Consider the following 23,519-nt stretch of genomic DNA (forward strand, 5'->3'; position numbering starts at 1 on the left):
GCGGTATTATAACAAAAATTAACAACACAATTAATTAACATCAGAATATAACTATTGATTTTATAATAATCTACGACAGTTATGCAATGGAGATGCAAGTAGTTAACTATAACAGCGAATTTGGTAGCTATGAAGAAGCTGAAGGCTCCGAAAATGGACTACTGATATATTCTTTTTTTTCGTTATGTATCTTTCAAAAACCTTCAAAGTATATTTTTAATTGGCATGCCTCAGTTAAAGTCTTTTAATCATTAAACAAACTTTTAATTAACAGAGAAGAGGAAAACTGTTTGATTTCTTCACAAAAATCAACGAGAAAATGCCTGAAGTTTCTGAACCGGGATCTTCAACAGATATCGAACCATTCGCATTGGGCGATTTTTTTGATAAAAATGAAGAAAATACTTATATGGTTTACAATGGATCATTGACACATCCACCATGGTCTGAGTCAATCACTTGGTTTATTGCTAATGTAGAAATTCTAGTCTCATCGGCACAAGTAAATTTTAGCATTTGGTTATCATCAAATTCTCAACATCTGTTACAATAACAACATTAACATGATTTTATTTATGCAGGTAAGAGCATTCCAAAATTGAAATCTTCTCAATAATGACGACCACAACATTCGTCCTCTGCAATTGATCAATGGTCGAGGAGGTGAAATGGCTGCCAACTTCTAGTGCTACTGAATAAGCCAATGTATGAATACAGTACGATAATATTTTCGATATTATGCAAATGATTTTGTTCTTGAATCTCTCATAAATAAACCATCAAGCCTCGATTGCTTGATAAACTGCATCAAAACCAGACAAAATGCAAAACAATATTTTATTAATTTAATGTAATCTTTAATCCGTAAGAATAAGCACTTAAAAATGAAAAAACACAAGACTCGTGGTAATCACGTACTGTTCTTCATCTTACACCCATTCGATCGCACGAACCCTTTCATCTTATTCCAGCGGATGACATCTTTGTACCGTCAACTTCCGGCTCCCAGGTTCTCGGTTTTTTCTCACTACCAACACTCACTTCTAGCCCATATTCTTCTCCCTCGTGCATCACCTATCATCCCTACATTTCTTCTTGGTACAGCACACACTGAGTCGAGGCGTGGGTCCCTGGACGATAGATACTCGCTTCAGATAGCGACATCCATTTTTTTTGTCCCCCCGTAGTGTCATCTATAGGCATTATAACTCTATGGGTTGTGGAATTGCTTTTTAAATAGATAGCGAGCAGTCATCCACATACACACATATATAAGCGCACACACACACACACCAGAAGAGATGAGATGAGATGAGCGGAGCGGGATACATTAAATTAAAAAATAAAATAAGACAAAATGTATATAAAGCGTCCGTCTATTGTGCTAGTGTCCAGATGATTTATGCTAGATGACTTTTTAATAATTCCCGAGACTAATCGAAAAATCATTGGTGACAAATAAAGTTATCTTGCCGGTAACTTTTATTTCTATTTACAACTAAACCCGAAAGTTCAAATGTTTTTAATATTGTTATTATTATTCTTGTATCCATATGTGTATGAATATTAAAGGCTAAAGTATGAAGACATAGTATGAGCCGGCGACGTTTATTCGGGCATGTGTGCTCGCATGTGTGTAGAAACGACACGAGTGTCGGAGAGAAAAATGAAAAGAATAAGTGAGTGAATGAAAGAAAGGATTGAGTAGTCCAGAGGAGCCCTGGATGTTACTAACAACAAAGAGGGTGTCGCGGCGCAACGATGCCTCGACAATGCCACTCTGATAAACGAGGCGAGATTGTCTGTCTGTTCGTCCTGGTTGCTTGTCTTTTATTCCTTTTACTTTTTTAACTTGTTATATTTTTTTCATTCACTCCAAGCCCTTTATTTTATTTTGTCTACTCTTGAATTTTTTAGATTAGAAAATTACAATCCAATTTAATGAATAATAATAATAATAAAATTAAAATCAACTACTTGTAAATATTATAAATTTATTAAATTAATAATCGAACAAAAAATAAATAATGTTGTTTTTTATTGTCAATAGATGTAACACCTCCGCACTTAACTTTTGCCGACACATCCGGCGGCCTTATTTTATTTTCTCAATATTTTTATCGATTTAATATCTCGATGCGCTGCATAAAAAATCCTTAATTGGGCCAGCAGAATATAATTTTATTTTTTTTTCCACCTTAAGATTTCCGTTGAGTTTTTTTATTGGGCCGAGCCGATAAGCCGATGCGCTGCTCGCTCGTTTGCTCATTCACTTCCATTCGGGCAGACACTTGTAAATAACGTCCACAATCTCTCGGTCGTGGTCGGATCGACTCTAGTCTTAGCTCGAGCTTGTGTGACTAGTTCCATCATCGAATGACGAAAAAAAAGTTAAATAAAGTAAAGAAAAAAAAATAAAACATATCGTAGGTAGGTCTACATATTTTGTTGCGCAAGTGTGTCTTTTTAAAGATTGCTTTTTTATTTAGTTTTTTATCTCTTTCATTTTTATACACATATGCCATTGGATATTTCTAGGAGCGTGTGAATCCATCTCTGGTTACTTACTTAGTTATATACTCGATGTATACCAGTGTTACGTATTTTAGTTTTATTTTATAAGCGTTGGTGTTTTTCAGTGCCTCAATGGCTCGGGAGAAAGGGTTTTAGTTTTGGTCCACGTATTCATTTATATATATATGTATATGTACATATTATATTTTATAGATATATATGAATTTTTTTATTTCATTTAACAAGGGGAACTCGAAGGTCGACTGAGAAAAGGGACACGATTTCAATGGGCGTGACTGTATCAAAGCGCTCGTTATTTGTCGTGATATTTTTTTTTTTTTCAATCAGACTATAACTATAATATAATATAATGAATTAAAAAATTAAATCCCGAAAAATGAGTCTTGTAGGTAACATGGTAGTAAATTCGCGGGGTCACCCGCACCCGCAGAAAATCGGATCGGATTGAGAGACTCGGTATTATTTATTTCGTCTCGGGGTCAATGCATTATTCATGCGCGAATCCCTCGTCATTCATCCAAGCACGAGTATGGAATTTCCTCGTAAATCCATCGTTCGTTTCGATATTGATAGCCGATGCGGAAACCCTGGTCCAACAGACAGACTAGATTTTACTGATGCTGCTACTGCTTTATACTGTCTTTCTTTCACTCTTACGGTAATATTACTATTACTCGTATATTAGTTTACTCTCGCGCACTGCTATAGATATGCACTCTCGTAATATAACAAGAATCCGCGAGGTGGCTTGCCTGGATTACTCGGAAGCTTTCTGGTTTAGTCCCTGCTATCGGGGCTGAGCTCACCTTTCAGTTATTTTATTCAATCCAAAGAAATTCACTCAAGTGAGATTTTTGTTAAAAAAAAAAAAAAAAAAAATTTTAAATTTTATTTTGACGGCTAAAAAAAATATTTTTAACTTTATTGGCCTGGAGAAAAATATTTAATAGAATATTAAAGAGTGGAGACTGGAAAAAAAATTTTTACTCACGATAAAAAAGGACTAAAATGATAATTATAAGAGAATAAAACAAAATTATCGGTTTTAATGTGTAAATAAAAGACAACCGACAACGTGAAATTCGATGTCTTTCTTCACCTCCGATTTACCGAGCTTAATTCCCAAGAGTGTGTTCCAACAGCACCTCAGCCACCACCAATAAACTACACCCAATGTCGTCTTATTCTCAGCTGCACCGCTGTTTCCGCTTGTTTTTGCCTTGGAGGAGCATTGTCGTCGGATAGGAATTCTCGTAAAATAATTAAGAGAAAGCACAGACCAAGCACCGGCCGGTGATACGCCAAGACAACTAAACAGCAAGCCGCTACCCGCGATGAACCGCCGGTATTTTAGAGCCTCGTAAAAGGGACATTAAAATCTCTTCGTTCTCCACAATAAACTCCTATCCACCACTACACCATCATCCTACCGCTGGATGTATATACTTCGTCTAGTGCTAAGTATTCTTCTCTTCTTTCGTTAATTCAACCCCTTGTTTAATTAAATTACAAACAACTATTAACAACAAAAAACTTGTTATTCTTCCTGATAGTTAATGTTTTGTTTGAGTCAAAAGTAAATTTTAATTAACTCGAGGACAAAAGAAAATTATCTTAATTCAAGAATTTTTCTGTTTGATTAAAAAAATTAAATTTTTCAAAATATTTTACTTTTTCTTTTAATTTAAATCGAATTAATTTTTTTCATCAGTAATATAATTGAAAAAAAAATTAAAATAAATAATATCGAGCCATATATAAAAATTATTACGTTACTCGTATGTTACGGTACACTTGACCGTTGTCTTAGGTTATAAAATGCTAATGAAAATGTTAACCCCCAGGTGTAATGAGACTAACGTTCAAGAACCAAGAGCCGCTTATAAATATTCTGAGAATCAAGGAGACACTAGACTGGCAGACATGTGTATATGGAATTATAAAATAGAAAGTATTAGTTTATATTAGGAAAGGATTTATACAAACATACATATTAGTAAAGCAGGTATATTAAATATATGTTTATGTATCAGTGGTATACATAATATAAAAGTTATGAGGCCAAGTGTAAAATGAGGAAATATTTAAACTCGAGTCATGAACACTCAGGGGCTAGTTAATTATGTATACCCAGATATAAATGATTGTTCACGCTTATTCTACTCATTCTGTTTAGTTATATTGGTGATAACACACTCGCGTGCTGCTACACGTTATTTTATGTGTTATTATTTATATAAATAAATAAATAAATAAATAAATATATATATATATATATATATATATATATATATATATATATATGGGTGTATTGATGCTAATGTATACGTACATGAGCCATCGAACTCGGAGTAAAACATTAAAATGAGATGATAATTACCTCGATTTATCTGACTGTTTTTTTTTGAAGAGGCTTATTACTATTAAACTCAAGATTTTTCTTGCATTTATTAGTAATTTGTCATTACGGATTATAACACATTTGTTTTATTAATAACCGGTAAATTGTTTAGTTTTACTATACTTTTTATCTCTGTTTTTAAAAATCCACGATCGTAAAACTAATTAGATGAATTTCAAGCATAAAATTATCATTATTTAACGATGAGATATTACGAAAAGGTCAGGATGGAGTAACTTCTCTCTTTCACTAGTCCAATCAATAAAAGATAAAACTGTCGCGTAAGTATTTAATCGGCCAGACATCGGTTTTTAATTTTTCTTGCTAAATTCCATGTAAATATCCTCACCGCCGTATATACTATATATATTGTAGCTTAGAGGTGTCTAGTATTATGCATACATATATAAAATAATTTTGCGCCAGACGAAATGGTTTTATTTATCGCAACACAGTCGAATTAAAATGAGGGTCCTTCATTGGGGTCGCGAGAGGTCACGAGGAGCTATGACCGCCGACACATGAAATATTAGGATAATATTACTCTATGGTTTCTGTATAAAAAAAAAAAACACTCACTAGACTTTAAAATATATTCCATATTACGGATGTATATTTATTTATTGCTTTTTATGTAATAATAATATCCACTAATATAATGCGGATGAGAATATTTCTGTGTCGAATTTAGCGAAAAAAAAAAAAAAAAAAATACTAAAATAAATAAATAAAAAAGTACACCCTGGATTTCGAGACATCGAACTTTGTGGTGAAAACGAGTTTTGGTGACACCGAAAAAGGTGCTTTCTCCCACTTTGCTGATTCTCTGGTGGTCTCGTCGAACTCTTTTCAATGTACCAAATTCTACGTTTATTTTTTTGCTATTTTTCTTTCTTCAAGTTCATCCCAGTGTTTCTATTTTTTCAAAACTTTAATCTAAAATTTCAAATTAATAAAAATATTGTAGAAAAATTAAATTATTATTGAAAAAAAAAAATTTACAGACGATGCATACACTGAAAAAAAAATTAACTTGATTCGAGAGGAAAATTCTTGAACCAAGAAAATAATTTTGAAGAGGGTAATTGTCTTGAATCAAGACGAAAAATTCTTGAATCAAGTAAAATTTACTTAAACCAAGTAAAAATTTCTTAGTTTAAGATTTTTTTTACTCAAATCAAAAAGATGAAGTTCTTCAAAATTATATACTTGATTCAAGAACATTTTTTTTTCTGTGTAGAGCCGAATAAATTTTTATTTTTCATTTGAATCCTCAGTTTATCTTAAATAAATTTTATTTGCCATTCTCTTGCTGCGTTTGGGCTTCTGTTTGTTGTCCTCGATCAGTGAGTATAAGTTCCAGTAGGTTTTATCTCACATCGAGCATTGTCGCTTGCCATGGCCGGCTGACAGGCTCGCGTATGTACCCTGAAAGTAAGAGTACAAGTTCGAGCAAGAGCACATTACACACAAGATATAAGTATAAGTAAAAAAGCAACATAACATAACATAAATGCCTAAGAAGACCGCTGAAATACACGGATAAGGCCACGGAGCTACTATATGACTATATGGCGCATGCAAAAGATCCAGAAGATCAGAAGCTATGATTCAAGAGGAACGAGGAATGGAATATGGTACAAAGGGTGCGGATGCTTTTGATTCTGTCCAGCTGGCGTTCAGGTCGCCGTGTTTTCTGTTATTGTATTCTCCTTACTTACATATCCGCTACTCTATATCTTCCATATTACACACACGACATTTTATTTCCACTGGCAGCTTCTGGGCAATTCCGAGCCTCCTTTCCTTCCATCGCCATTTTATTCCGAGCTTTGCGTTGCAACTTATCGCTGGTACTTATTTTGATACTCCGATGCGCTTCTGCGGTGTAAGTGCATCGCACTGTCTCCCGTTACACCTTACATGTACATATATGTATATACACACATACGTGAAGCCAACCGAAGACATAACAGAAGCCCGCGAGCCGCGAGAAACCCAAACCACGTAAAAGACGCCCGTCACGTTAAACTAACCGACAACTCGTATCCAGCCAGTAGATTCTACAATTACTCGATGCATTTCTGCAAACTTACTTTGCTTGGATTACTTCCATTTCTTTCGGTATTTATTTTATTTTATATTCTGATATCTTTATTGCTACATTGTATTTAATCTACTCAATTAATGTATCTCTTTTATTTACGATTGACAAATAAATTTTATTGCATCAATTTTTACTGGTACATCAGCGTTCTACTGAGTACACAAAATTTAATTTTTTTTTGTTTTTAATTTAAATAATCGTTTTTTTTTTCTTCTTAATATTTAAATGTCACTATCAACTATCAACTATCTGAATATTAAACACCTATCAATATATTTTTATGATGTTTTTATTTGTTACCGACAAATATTTTTTGACTTTAAGTGTATAATTAAATTTTTTCAATTATTATAATAAAAGAATAAATTTACTTTTTAACTATCTTATATATTTACAATCCAACTTAGATCAACGACTATAATTTATAGCCTAATAAAAATTACAAAAGTACAAGGATTAAAAAAAAAAAATTAAACAGTGATTACTATAAATTTTTTGTCAATTGACAAATATTTTTTTTTTTAATTAATATATACTACCGATTGTTTAACAGAAATTACTTACTAATGTTTTTAAAAAGAGATAATTAATTATAAGTTTGAGATTTTAATTATCTACACAATAAATTAATTTTCTTTTCATCGAAGAATTTTAATTTAAAGTGAAAACAAAATACATACTTACAAATAAAGTACAAAAATTTAATTCGGAAATTTCTATCCAGAAAATAGATCGTGTAAACTTTTTAAGAACCACTTTTATTCCTTTAATTTTTTATAGTGTAATAATGAAGAGTACTTGCAGTAATGTATCAGTGCCGGCGTAATTACAGATGAATTGTGTAGACAATTTGTCTTAGTAAGTACTTACTGTAAGCATTTGCTACGAATAATTTAAAATCTAAACTACTTACTTCACCTTCTTCTCTGTCTCACTATCCCGAGCTTTATGTACATATATAGTTATATATACTACACAAGCACAAATAAAACTCTTACACAATTTTTCATCAATTACATTTAAAGACATTAAATGCGTTAAGTCACTGTTGACAATAAAAGATGATGAAGTGTCTTGGACAATAATATTCATAAAAAAGTCTATATAAATAGATAAAGTAAAAAATCTGCAGCATAATGCACTCACGTAATTCAACACTAATGGACAATAATATTGCTCAATGTCCAACTCAATACTTACAGGCTTCCGGTTAACAAATCCTACCACTTATCTTTATTATAAACCAGTTTTTATTTATTTATTTATTTAAGATCATCAAGTAATAAAAAAATTTAACTGAATTCAATTATTTTATGCCCTACTACAACTCCTACTATTACTAATAATCTAATAATAACAACAATTACAATTAGCGGTGGAGATTTATAAATTTTAAATTTGTAATATTAAAGCTTTCCTAATATTTTAATTTAGCTGTATCATTATTGAAAATTTTATTCACAACTTTTAAGAAAAAATTTTTGCTATTTTAGTGATTTTTGTTAAATTAACAATAAAATTTATAATTTTAATTAATTGAAATGTACCAGACCAACTTTAAAACTAATAATAAAATTGAATCAAGTCAGAAGTCGAATCTGGATTTCTGCAATTACTTGTTTTTTTAAAAGTTATCCTTGTAATTTTCAGCGAATTTGCACACTGATAGAAGGATTTGTTAATATTTAAGAAATCATTTCTTAGTATTTAAAAAATATTTCTCAAATACAAAGAAATCTTCTTGAATGCTAAGAAATCCTTCTATCAGTGTATTATAAATTTCATTGTTAATTAAATAAAAATCACCAAATACAGCAAAAATTTTCGCTCAAATGTTGTGATTATAATTTTTAATAAAAATAACTTTAAATTAAAAGATTGAGAATGCGTTAATATTAAAAAATCAAAAATAATAATCATAAAAATACAAGTCAATTTTATTTTGCTATTGAGGCACATATACATAAATATTTATACTTTAAAACGATAACAAAATAATGAGCACGTGTGGGTGCATAACCACACATAAGTACCGTCGATGAAATTACTAGAGTCTTGTTGTATACTGGGCAAAGTTTATGGTCGAGTTGTATTGGCTGGAATACTCGACAGGTAGATGCGAGTAAAAAAGTTTGTTCTCATTCGTGATATTAAATATATACCTACATTGCATATAATAGTTGTATATTAAACCTACCTTCCTACCGTTTTATTTAATTCAATTTTACATTTTACATTTAATAAAAGTTTCAAAAAGATGTTCGCCGGGAAAAAGATTTCACTTGATACGACTCGAACGTGAAATTGGACTTAAAAACTGAAATACCGTTCAATGTAAAATGTAAAATGAAGCAAAGGTAAGCAATACCGCGATGACTGAACACAACTATATATTTATATCTATATATAATGCGTACGAGTATGAGCATGATGCACGTTGTTAATTCTGAATGTCGGGTGGTACTGGACTTGAAATCATGCGAGCTCGACAAATACACCAGCTCAGATTATATGTCATTTTATTTATTATCATTATAATTCTTAAATTTTTATTATTATTTGTTATTTATTATTATTTTTTTATGTTTGATTTCCTTATTTACTTTTTTGAGTAACTGAGTGTACGCGAGTATTCTCGAGGTATGGAACACGTTGTACCTGTTGCGCGGCGACTAATATAAATAAAAACCGATTAAATATTACTGTGCTACTGAGTTAACATGCCGATTAATCATTATAATTTATTTATTATATTTATAAGAGTACGAGCTGTTTTGCAACTGTAAATTTTTTAGACAAGTGTTTTAAATTTAATGTCGTTTGTCTCATTAACTTGATTGAATTCATTGATAAGATTAATGCTCACAATTAATTATTAAATACTTGAACTAATTCTTGCATTATTTATTATTTTTTTTTTATCAGCCGTATGGTAATTCACGTTTTAATTATCATTATTAAACAATTTTCTACTGATTTATTATTAATTATTAATTATAATTATTACCAATAAATATTTAGCTGAGCCAAAAATTCATTTTTCAGAGACAAATTTTAAAAAAATGTTTCTTGTCTCACTTTAATATGTAATTGAACCTCATTATGAAGATTTAAAGATTTATAGTAAGCACCCGTCGAACTTTTAATAAAAATAAGAAAGGATAAATTAATGGTTATCTCCGTTATTGTGTTCGATGGATTTATACCGAATTAATTAATAGTATAGATGCAGAGTCCGTTATTCTCGGCACACCAGATGCCCAATTCTTCGACTCGACTGCTAGGAGTATTGAGCAAACGGGAATTATAAATATATATCGAAGAATTTCGGAATTAAATCACGTAATAATTATTTTGTAATATCAAAATCTATTCATCACCGATCTCTTGACCTTTATTTTACAGTTTTTTATTTTTTCTTCATAACTCTCGTGTAGTAGTGATAGAAAAAACACGTTGTTTTAAAAGTTAAAATATTGTAATTGAAAAAATAAGAAAAAAATAAACGTCAGCAAATTTAGATTGTAAATGTGGTGTCAGCTCTTGATTCAACATTTTTTTTTACACTGCACATTGTAACCGCTCTCGGTCAATAACGAAGTTCACTACTCGAGGGAATTTTGAGTCTACAAAGTCTGGTGATCGTGGTTATCGATAAAATTAGAAACTGTTACCAAAATAAAAAAAAAAGAAAAAGTTCTTCAAACAAAATTTTAATTTTTTAAATTTACACATTTCATTATTTAAATATTTTTTTTTTTAAATGATATTAATTGACTTTTAGAAAATTTTTCAATTTCTATTTTACGAAAATGAATTTATAAAATATTTACTTCCTAAATTTTAAATTGAATTTATGCCCCCATGAAAAAAAATATATTTTGTAATATATAAAAAATATATTTTAAATATATAAAAAATATATTTTAAATATATAAATATATAAAAAATATGTATAGTAAATATATTTTTATTAACTAACGTTTGGCCGATTTTCATATATATTTTACATATTTCAAATATATTTTAGATATATTAAAAATATATTTTTTTATATTTTTAGCTATGTATTTTTTATGTATTTTAAGATATATTTTTAATATATCTATAATATATTTAAAATATATAAAATATATATGAAAAATCGGCTAAAAGTTAGTTATTAAAAATATATTTACTATACATATTTTTTATATAGTACGAACTATATTTTTTTTTCATGGGGGTGAGTAATAAATTTTTCGCTTTATTTTCAAAATAATATTGAGTACCGACAAAATACTAGCATAAAATCTTCCTTACCGCTCAATTGATAAAAAATTTCCGGACAACGCATATCTTGAATGTATTTTGTGTAATCTAAATAATTTTAAAATCTATCATAAAAAAAAGCTTCTCTTACACCAGAAGCAATTACTATAATTTAACAAGTCTTTTAAATGTTGGACGAACCGATGAACGGGCAAGCAGAGGTAAAGTGGAATCATCGGATGTCCCTTGATTGATGCGGTTGTCGTTAGACGTTGTTAGAGAAAACCGGTATTCCTCCTGGTCGTCATCGACTGAGACTTGATGGTCTTGGTCTCGGTCTTAGTCTTAGTCTCGGATCGTTACCTTCGTTGTATCATACGTTTAGTTATCGAGAGCTATATTGGTTCTCGCTGTAGCTGTTAGCTGTGCTGCTGAGGCCGTCCTACGGGAGTATCACAACAGAAACCGATCAACTATCGATGAACCAACTTGGAAGTCGGCGAAGGACTCGGATAAATTCTCTGAGCATTCGATCACTTTATTATTTTTTTATTTTTTTATCCACATTGGTAATAATTATTATTGTTGTTATTGAGACCTTGTACTTTGAATATAAAATATGATATATGAGAAACGAGATTTATTTATTAGGTATTTTGTTAATGTAAAAAAAAAAAACGTAAATATACTTTGAAGCACTCGCGGTTCGATTGTCAGAAGCATTTGTGGCAAGTGCGCTGTATTGGGAAGTTGTTTTTATCGATTGCACGATCGGCGATCGACGATCGACAGTCAAGACTACGAGTGACCTGCTAAAGAGTTGTTCCTTGAACTTTCTACCGGATAGTTTCACCAACACCGCTGTTGACGTCTCATGTCTTCGTTCCCGTCTCACGCCAAAAAATAATGCTATATTTTTTATTTTTGCAAATGTTCATTATTAATTATATTCATTATTATATCGGTATTTTTCACAAAAGATTCTAGAGCAAGGATAAAATTATCTCGCGTGTTCAAGATCTATATTATTTATCATTAAAACTTGTATCGTTAATTTAATTGCAATAATAATCTTTAATTACGATTTATAGATGTATCGAGTGACTATTAAACATGCAGCTAAGGAAAAGGAATAATCTTCAAGAAAAAAATATCCATAGGATTTTTTTTTTTTACAAATTATTATTACGAGTATCAAGACAATACTTATCAAATAAAAATTTTTTTAAAGATTTACTGAATTTTTTTCCTTTTAATTTAAATAATTTTTATTGAAAAAAATTACAGATAAAATAAAATTATTTTTTCTACTTTACGATTTAAGAAATTATTTACTGTTCAAAATATCGAATTAATGTATAAAAAAATAAAAATTTTTTAGTATTCTAAAAATATCTTTTTGTCTGAATATTTCTCCATATTTGTATAATTTTTTATTCCCTAAACAAAATACAAAAAATTTCCGCTTTTGCGATATATTCGCAATTGTCACATAATTTGATTTAGCAATGGGAGAATATAACGAATCACGTACGACACTATATCAGGATCTACAGCTTGTCGATCGCGCCCGCATACCTGCATCCAGTTAACCACTAGTAGATGTCAACCTGGGCTTTTGTAAGACTCACACTAATATTTTTTAATTGTTTTATTTTTATTTATACCCGTCTTTACAACTTTTTATGTAATTTATTATTATTTATTTTTTTTTGCAGGCCAAATGGACTTTAATTATGTCATTATTTTTTTAGATGCGATTATGAAATTTATTATGAATAAATTTATTTTTTAATGCTTCGATTAAACGTCAGAAATAAAAACAAATAGTTGCTGATAAATAAAAAATTGTTTCGTAATAAAAAAAACCAACTATGAAAAATAAATAAATATATATTTTTAAATTGATTTATTATTAATTTATAAATTGGACAAATAAAAATTCGATAACTAATATAAATGAACTCGTCGGCAATAAGCCTGTAAATAGCAATAAGAGATGACTTGAACACGGTGGTCTCCATTATAGCTAGTGGCATTATCGTCATGGTTTGACACACGACAAAAATCTTTGACTCCGTCGAGTAGAGTAGAGTAGTGTCCATTAGGCTGATCGATCTCGAAACTCTCGATCGGTTGAGCGACACACTGTCGAGCGCGCATTCCACGCGAGTGATCCGATTGGATTTAAAGACTTTGAGCCGTATTATACACACCGATGATATATACAGGTATACGACTCTTAACTGAGACCCGAGACAACACAGTACAGCTAATCCAAAGACAGAGATGAATAAACATAAAATATCAGACCAGAATATCACACACATTAATAAATAGATATTTATACATTTACACATATCAATATATATTTATATTCGAGCCCGGAGAATTTCCGAAGCCGATCCTGTCGTATGCGTCCTTCGCTTTGCTTATAACTCACACAGCACCGGTCACTTTGTTGCGTAACCAGCCATCGCAACTTAAAGCGTTTTATGTCGATAAATGTGTGTGCTTTGTCAAACCTGATATATAAAAATTTTATTTTATAGGATTAACCTTTTTTTTTTGTTTTTAATCTCTCCTTTATCTGGTTTTATTATTGTTATTATTATTATTTTTTTTATTTTTATTTATACTACGTGAAAAAACCTTGAAAAAAAAGTACTTCTATGATTTTTCCACTTGACATTAGTTAATTGATGTTTACTTTTTGCATTTGCTAAATGATAACCATCAGTAATATATAGACATAATAATCCAGGAGATTTTTTTTGCTGACTGCGTTAATAGAGGCATCGCGTTGTAACCAGCAATAATATTCAGTCTGAATCATTCCTTTTAATACTACTACTCAGACAATATTAACACATATGTGAATATAAATACGTGTGTATTATAAATAAATAATAATTATCATCATTATTATAAGAAAAAAAAATTCATTAACGATTCATTTGATCACAGCAGAGATATATTATAATTTATTGTGCGCAAATAAAATTTTTTTACTTTTGTTATTTAACTTATACATTAATTTACGACTTTACAATAATTCGCAATCGTGAGATATATACGTCGGCTGTTTTTCCATAAAATATAAATCTGTATTTATGTAGAAAAAAAAAAAAAAGATACATTTTTTTTTAATTGTATTTTGCATCAATTAAAAAGTCCAACAAAAAGTTAACTAGCTCCAAGATTCATCATTATTGTGATCATAAGCTATTAGTTGAGCAGTTTAATCGATTAATCGACGGTCAAATTGAGATTTAAATGTTTCAGGCACTTTTTAAGCTGCCTGAGAATACATAAATTATATATTTCAAACTATATATACAACTGAACTACAACACAAAGATAACTAAATCCAAAGTGGAGGTGGGTTGGTGGGTGATTGGCTTTCGCAGCACGATTTGACCTAAAACCGTGCACGGTTCGATGTTCGATTGTACAGTATTTTCATCGTCTAACTTGGGGTCTTCTCCAATTCTCTTCGTTTAGTCTCTTCGATACCATATCGTGTATGTGGATACATATTGCATTTAACTGTAACTGGAAGACTGTGACCGCAGATGGTAAAGAAATCATGGTAGCGACCGCGAGCTAAAGGGCCACGGAGGTTCCGTGTCAGCTGCTAAACTTTCAGTCCCTGAATCAAGCGAGTCCTGATCAGGAAAGCGGTAAAAATAATTAAATCCAACGAGTATACATTTATGAAGAAAAAAAAGAGTGATGTTGTTATAAAACTGGTGGTGTTCGAGTATAGTATTAATCTCTTGAGTTTTTTACCGGACTTAGCTGAGCTAAACTCTGATCAGAAAAACGTTGATTTCACTCCGTTGGAATGGTGACATGTTGTTCTCCAAGTTGGTACGGGTACATAAACACGTATAAAAATAACATATATATAATACTCCTCACGTCCCTCTGGTATTGCTTGCATTGTACCCCACATACCGATTCGCGTCTACTCCCGTTAACGAGCCGCGAACTCAGTTTCTCGTCTCTTGACTATTTTATTGTATTCTCTCTGCAAAATTTTTATATTTGTATTTTAAAACTGTATCATTACTTACAGACAAAATACATCGACTCGAATATATATCTACAACTACAGTATACTACACATGTTCGAGTGTCTTCATAAATTTCAGCATCATCGGTAACAATTCGAACGTTTGCGAAAACGATCTTTATGTCACGGACCCTCAGCACTTGCGACGTACCATTATATTCAAAGGCTGTCGGAAATAATTTTGCATACATGAATAATATTCGCGCACCAAACATATTCTTCGGTAAAACCCCGGGATCCAGAATCTTCGAAGATAAACGAAGAGGCTATATTTTTTTTTTCCAGTCTGCGTTGAAGAACAAGAAAATGTTCTTGTAAAGTTTACATAAGTCGAAACGTATCGAAGCTTTTCGTTTTTACGTTTGTAAAGTAAAGGTACATTTAGATATTATGTATCCATAAATATACATATCTATACAGATATATGTATGTTTAAATGAAATGGATAAGAAATCGAGGGATGGATGAGGGTAGAACTGCGGAACTAAAAAAGATTGTTATTATTAAAAGTATGTGACGTAAGAAATCTTTGCAGGCTTTGATTTGGTATATTCTGAGATACAGAGATAAGATAAGAGGACGGGGGTTGGGGATGTTTGTGGTTGATGTTCGGTTCGAGAATGCGGTTATGATAATGCAATGGCTACCGAACTACGCAACATTCTTAAACTCTTTTGAATTTGTAATTATCTTTTTATTCATTTTTTTGAAATCTTTATTTTGCTCGCGGTTTTTTTTATTGTCGTGAGGTAACAACTTATCCTTTCATTTATTTATTTATTCGTTTAGAGTGATGACACTGATGATAGTTAAATTGAATATACGTTTTTATGATCACTAAATAATGAAATATAGCGGTGAAGCTTCTGTTGAAGATGCATTTTTAGTATTTTGTAAATGGAACACATAATATTGAATTTTAATGAAAAAAATTTTTTTTAATTTAAAAAAATGTTTATATTAATAATAATTATAATAATAATTAATAATAAATAAATAAAGAGCTAGAGAAATTTAAAAGAAGCTTTAAAAGCTTAATAAAAATAGGTAAATGCCAACAATTCGCCGTAACATAATAAAAACAAACTCAATAATATCCAGACGATTAAATACATCATTGGGTCGATTGGTTTTGATTTTAACAATGTTTTCTCTCCCAGATTCCCGTCGTTAAGACCCGCGCGTTGAGAATAAGGAAGTGTAGGATCGACGAGCGGAGGAATAGAAGGAATCGTATTAGTACAGTAGGTTACAAAAAACTTTAGTTCGACGAAGAAATAAGGAAATGAGAGAGATAAAAAAAAGAAAGTGTAAGGGAGAGTCCTTAGAAAGAGTCACCTCTAGCTCACCGAGGCTTTTTCCAGGGTGGTTTTTAAATAATTCCACTATTTCCATGCATATTGCAGGAAACAATTACAAGTGTAATTGCTAATAGAAGATTCCAGACGAGGCAAGGTTTATCTCGGTTTAAACCCAACCAGCACAGTATCCTCTCGTCTTCTTGTTTTTAATTTTATCTTTTCTATCCTCTATCCCCTTTAACTTACACCTTTGCGTTACACATTTTCTTTGACGGCGCGTCTTGTTTGTCGTACTCCTGTTTTTACATCCTCAATGTGGCGTTATAGATCTCATGCTACTGTGCTGCCGAGTGCAGGTTGATTGTTTTTTACAAACAGCTTTTGTTTATTCATTTTGTACGCGTAAACAGCTGGCTACAATCGCCTGTTAATTACAATCGTATTTTTTCCTCTGGAATTTGAATTCATAAAATTATCACTAAAATACAGCGATTATTTGACAAACATGGGAAGTTAATCGACATAAACATGTTTACTTTTTTTTTTGTATTAATCGATAAATATTGAAGAGAGAAAATTTTTCTATGTTCTTGTGTATAAATATTTATACTATCAACAGGAAAAAAATTATTTATTAGTTGATTATTAATAAATATTTAGAGGAGAAAACATAGACACTGGTGTTTAATTTTTTAGTATAAATAATAGTTTATTACTCGGATAAAAAATTTAAAAAATACAAAAAATTTTTCTACGAATGAATTTCTCTCGCGCGATAAACAAGTTTTGATCAAGAAGAAAATGTATACTAAACATGCATGTCGGCGAGTTACACAAAGAATTTTTTGCTGTTGTTCTATTTGTATTACTAGTGTAGTATATCCTGGTGGTAGTAGCTAGTAGTCTCGGAATCGCGATATATATATAAATGTATCGATGTATCGGTTTTATCGGAAATTTTTTGAGCCTGCCGGCAGGACCTGTGTAGCCTGTTGTATAAGGAGAGGCAGGAAATTCTTTATAAATGTCTAGCGTAGATCTATAGATTTTGTGTGTAAAAGTACGGAGATGTATGTACGTGTGTGACTTTGAAAGTATGTATGAGAAAGGAGAGAGCTAAAAGGGAGGCAAGAGGGAAAAAATCAAGCAAATTGGTATGCAGTACACACAACAAGCTAGAACGGGGGCGGGAGAGACTTCTACAGGGGACAAGGGGTGAGTTAGGCCAGCTAGGGAGTAGCTACTCCGAAGGGTGAGATCAATACTCTCTCTCTCGTCTTCTCTTCTTTCTACTATTTTTTTTTACGTTTCTTTTTTCTGTATCTAACACATTTTATTACTCCAGTCATTTTGTTGAGAATGCTATTTTTTATTCACACAGTAATGATATTGTTTTATTTTTAATTTTTTTCTTGGTAAATTTTATTTCTTTTCAATGAAATGACACGTGTTAATAAACACAGACTTTTTATGAATTAAAAGAGGTAATTTATGTATAATAACAAGGTATTTATGTTAATTAAAATACTAGCAAACTAACGAAGTGTGACGCGGTGGAATGTGATTTAAACTTTTTGTCACCCCTTTCTCTTTATATTTCGTTCAGTCTTAAAGTATTTTAAGAATGAAAGGGGTTAGAAATCGTGAGCTCCAACTTGTTTATGACTCAATCGAGGAAAATTTTTATCAAACAACAATTAATTTGAATAATTACAGTACTCATATACTCGCTGTAATTTTTTTTAAATTCGAAAAAAATAATATGTGTATGAAGAAATTTTATGAAACTTTTGGTACACAGAAAAAAGGTTCACTTGAGCCAAGAAAATATTTTTCTTCTTAATTATTTTCCTGAGCGAAAAAAATAATTTTTTTTGACACAAGAAATTTTACTTATCCCAACAAAATTAAATATCTTGATAGAAGTAAATTTTCATCAATATTTTTATTGATTAACATTTCAAATGGGAAGATCAAATAATATTTCATCATTTTCTTTCATTCAATATGTATAATTGCATGCTAAAATAATATAAAATGGGTATCAAATGTTCAAGAGAAAAATTTTCTCAAGATGAGAAAATTTTTTTCTCAGCTAAAGTAGGTAGCGCTGCTTCCCTTAAGTATCTAAAAATCTTGATCTAATATAAAAATTTATTGTAGCAAGGATTTATGATAATTTGAATTGAGAAAAAAGTCTTCCTTCAGGCACCCGAAAATTTTCTAGAGTCAAGAATTTTGTTCTCCAGTCAAGAAATTTTTCTTTCTGTGTAGATGCGAGAAAAAGTATAATAAATAAAAAAGGTGAAAAAGAATAACGAATAAAATGCAAGAGACCAGTCGGTGGGTCACGATTCGAGTTAATGCAGCGTAGAAGAAAGTCCCTAGGTTTATTAAGCTGTTGCCGAGGGAAAAAGATCAAGCCGTGCAAGAGACGCAGGATAAAGTGCACGAGAAGTTAGGACCAACGAGTAGAGAGGGCTACGTGTGTTCTATGTTGAATAAAAATCTATGGAAAAACAAACTTTACTGTGAAAAATTTAAGCGATGGATAAGAATGATGATATTAAATTTGAAGAATTATTAATATCTCGGAATGTTGGACATTGTTGTTGAATATTATGTGCATTTATTTGGCGAATGATAACGCACGAAAAAATTTAGTAAATAAGCACTTTCATAAATTTATAATTCGCAAAATAATCAACTGTAATTTTTATACAATAACAACGATTATTAATGGATAAAAAAATTTGTAAATATGTGAAGTGCAAAAAAGTTAGCACGTTCCAGAGATAGAGTAAAGTTAATAAATTAAATTTAAAGTGAAATAAATAGATAAGTCATTTCATATTGAGTCAAATAACGTGAAATTGATAAATACTTATGAAAAATAATTTATAGACTGATAGAAGGATTTGTTTATAGTTAAAAATATTTGTTAATATTTAACAAATCATTTATTAGAGACCACTTTTTAGTCCTTAACAAATATTTCTTAGTATTTAAAAAGATTTATTAATATTTAATAAATAAATATCAGATTTATTAAATACAAACAAATCATTTTAAATAATAAGAAATATTTATTTAATACTAAAAAGTGGTCTCTAATCCACGATTTGTTGAGATAGTAGAATCCGAGCAAAAACAGTCACTGTAAAAAAATCGCGCCAAGTCCACATTCATAAGACTATTAAGAAAAAAAAATTTTATTTCTTTACAAAAAGATATAAAATAAAAAATTAAAAATCCAAGTAACCGATATGGTTGTATATGATTTCGGAAATTAAAAAAAAATTTTGTTGTAAATTTAAAAATTAAAAGAAAAAGTTTTGGAACGTATTTAGTGTGCGTGGTTATAAAATATTTCACTTTTTATGAAATTCCTAAAATCTATCTACTAGGACTTTTAAAAAAAATTGAAGTACACAATGACGCACACCAAGTACGTTCCAAAATTTTTTCTTTTAATTTTTAAATTTACAACAAAATTTTTTTTAATTTCCGAAATCATATACAACCATATCGGTTACTTGGATTTTTTAATTTTTTATTTCATATTTTTTTGTAAAGAAATAAATTTTTTTTTCTTAATAGTCTTATGAACGTGGAGTTGGCGCGATTTTTTTACAGTGAAACTGTTTTTGCTCGGATTCCAGTATTTTTCGTAATTATAATAAAAATTGACAATTTTAATTTAATACATTTCTGGTGACAAACTATCCCCTTTAAGCTATAGTTCATGTAAAAGTTATTCTTGCGCCGCCTGGCGTTTGTAATTGCAAGCTGTTAAATGTCTTTTTTCACTGTAGCTTCCCATCTATTATAAGATTAGCATGCATCCTTATATTATTTAGTCTCTGGCCGTCCGCTTTATACATAAAAAAAATGTTAAAATCTAAAAATCTGGGTCGCTATAGTTTGTGCTGATTATTTTTAATAATTTTAAATAGAAATTATAAAGATAATTGATAATAATCAAGTAATACGTGTAATAAAAAGCATGAACTACTATTATAAAATATCGTGTAAAAAAAAATCAAAATAAATTTGAAAAAAAATTTGTAACCTCAAAAAACCGTTCTGCTTAAGGTATATACACACTCGGTAGTCTGGTTTGAGAACGGAACTTGGCGCCAGACTCTATCGAGTCTGTTGATTTTGTCAATCGCTTTTGACGACTGGATTTCAAAACTATACGATGTGGATGATATTAAAGGATAATTGATTGTTTGACGTTTCTTGTCTGATAATCGGTATCTTTATAATGAATCCGTACGTTCGAGATGCTTTACATGATAAACATGAATATAAAGCTGATGCAGAGTGGTCATTTAGAGGAAAAAAAAAGTTGACATTTGGAGTAATTTGGAGTCGAAAGTGCTTACGATGACTGGGTTGTAATGAAGGTTATAGGTGGGAAAACTTTTGTTCTGTATATTGGAATAACTATCTGGCTATATGTATCCTTCGAGATAGAGAAAAGCAATGTAAGTATCAGAAAGGAATTATGTCGAAAAATGGTAGACCTAAAAACGTATTTCATTTCAGGCATGGACACTTGGGCACAAGATTCCTAATCAAATGAAATGGTACAAGATGCGGTATTGTTTACGAAATCGTGATTGTGAGGATGATCAAATCTGTGGATTGGGAATATGTATCAATCCATGTTTATACAAAAAATGTTGCAATAATGAAGCTTGCCAAGTAAATAATCATAAAATTCGTTGTAAAAAGGTTCTGCTTATGACAAACATATCTACAACAAATATTTTGCCAGATACAACACCTTCTCCTGTCATCGTATCAAGTCCACTTTAATCATCTACTTATTAACTGTACTGGTGTTGATATTTTGTCTATTTACATACACAATCATTAACAACTGTAGATGATGCCTTGCATTTAAAATGATTGAATATTATTACTTTTCTCTTTCTTTAATATCGACGGTCTAATTAGCAATTGGTCTAACTTCTTATTTTGTCGAGGGTGATTTTTTAACATTTTAATGTAGCAATAGTTGAATTGTAAATTATTTGAATGATCCAAACCAAAATATTATTTATACCTCTAATAGATATTAAATGGTTTTTTAAATTAATAATAACTTTTTAACTAATTGTTTTATCGTTCAAATGGAAGATTCTCTAAAATGGAGTTAGACAATTATGCTAATTAGAACGTTGATATGTTTTCTTTATCATAAAAGCGCAATAAAACTTTTTCATTTGAAATAAAATTGCTATTTATTGTCATTTGAAAATTTTAAAACTAAGTCTATGTCTCAACTCTATTCTATTACATAGTTGTTAAAAATAAAAGCATTCTTTTAAGGTTGATATTGAAAAAATTAGCATGGAGACAATAAATGGGAAACTTTATTCGTCGAGCGATATCCTGTCCCGAGCTGACCCCAAGGCCGGAAGTGTGTGTAAGTTCGACGGGAAAAGGTGTCCAGGCGAGCGAAGAATATATGCATTGTAAAACAATGACGTTTGTCACGAGACTATTGCTTGTATATATATACTATATATATTATTGTTGTGTATATATATGCTACGAAATATATGTATAATAGAAGAGTATTAAGAGACACCGTTGAGGTGACGAACTGGGTTCATGGTTGTTGATGGACAACTGGGGTCAGATGTCGTGATTTCCTATTTTATTTATTGAAAAATATCAAGGTTGCTTATTTTGGACCATATTTCACGGACTACGTTCTTTTGCAACAACCTAACGGAATTTTTATATGGGACTGCGAAGTAAAGATGTAAAGTAAAGAACTCGTTTCAATCCACATCATTTATAGTCTCACTTTACAGTTTTTCAAACAATTTGTCTTTTTATTACACTCCAAAAATTATAAATTTCTATTATATAGACGTATCGATGTTCTAATTAGCAAATTGTCTAACTCCATTTTAGAGAATCTTCCATTTGTACGAAAAAAATAATTATGTTATGTAAAGAATTTTTCTTTACATATTTATTAATTATAAAAAATTCGAGTATGATTTTATTGCATTTTTTAACGATTGTAAAATATAATTCGAGTGTGATCATTAAGTGTCTCGTTCGACTCCTGTAAGAGGCCCAGGGAATTTCCCGTAATTAGTTTGGGCCCAGGTACATTTAAGAGATTAAATAGATAAATGGGAGTTTTGTTATACGTAAGCAAACTCATTTATACTTAAAATAAAAAAATACTTAAGTAATGACAAAGAATATTAGATAAAAAGATTTATTTTAAACCAAAAGATTTTAGAGTAACTTAAGTACAGAATTTTGAGTGTTGAGACAAATGTCTAAATGAATTTTAATATTGCAAGTTTTAAATAATTTTTAGATAATCAAAATTAAATATTAAATGAGAAATGAACTTTACGGATATGAAACAGATAAAAAAAATAGAACTTGAAAGTTAAACAATTTAAAATAAACAAATATTAAATAATGAAATTCTAAAATAATGCAACAAATTTATAAAATGATAAAACAGAAGTATTTCTACAAATAAATAATTAAATTCAAAAAACGTAAGAGATGCTATAATCAAGTACATATCTATTCATTCGATTTAAATAAATAAATTATTGTTAAACAGTACAAATGTACTTTATCTTTGCCTTTGTCTTTGTCTATACGTAAATGCGCTTACGTATACACAAAAACATAGATGTTTAATAGAACATAAGAGTAAGTAAGAAAACTATATTGCACTCTGACCCAAGTAGAGGGGACTCATGCGATATTTTTGAACAACTTAAGAGAGAGGGTAAGGGCCCAAGAAAATAGACAAATAATTGGACATTTGGTTCCCCCAATGAGTGGAAA

General features: G+C 30.2%; 1 long non-coding RNA gene across 1 annotated transcript; it reads left to right on the plus strand.

Annotated features, from left to right (window-relative positions):
• The first annotated feature begins 21,027 nt into the window (after window positions 1-21,027).
• On the plus strand, window positions 21,028-21,621 carry LOC123267397. Its single transcript, XR_006510025.1, has 2 exons — window positions 21,028-21,166; window positions 21,228-21,621. It is a non-coding gene; the product is annotated as an uncharacterized LOC123267397 (long non-coding RNA).
• The last annotated feature ends 1,898 nt before the right edge of the window (window positions 21,622-23,519 follow it).

The sequence above is a fragment of the Cotesia glomerata genome, linkage group LG1 (assembly GCF_020080835.1).
Source record: "Cotesia glomerata isolate CgM1 linkage group LG1, MPM_Cglom_v2.3, whole genome shotgun sequence".
NCBI classification, from domain to species: domain Eukaryota; kingdom Metazoa; phylum Arthropoda; class Insecta; order Hymenoptera; family Braconidae; genus Cotesia; species Cotesia glomerata.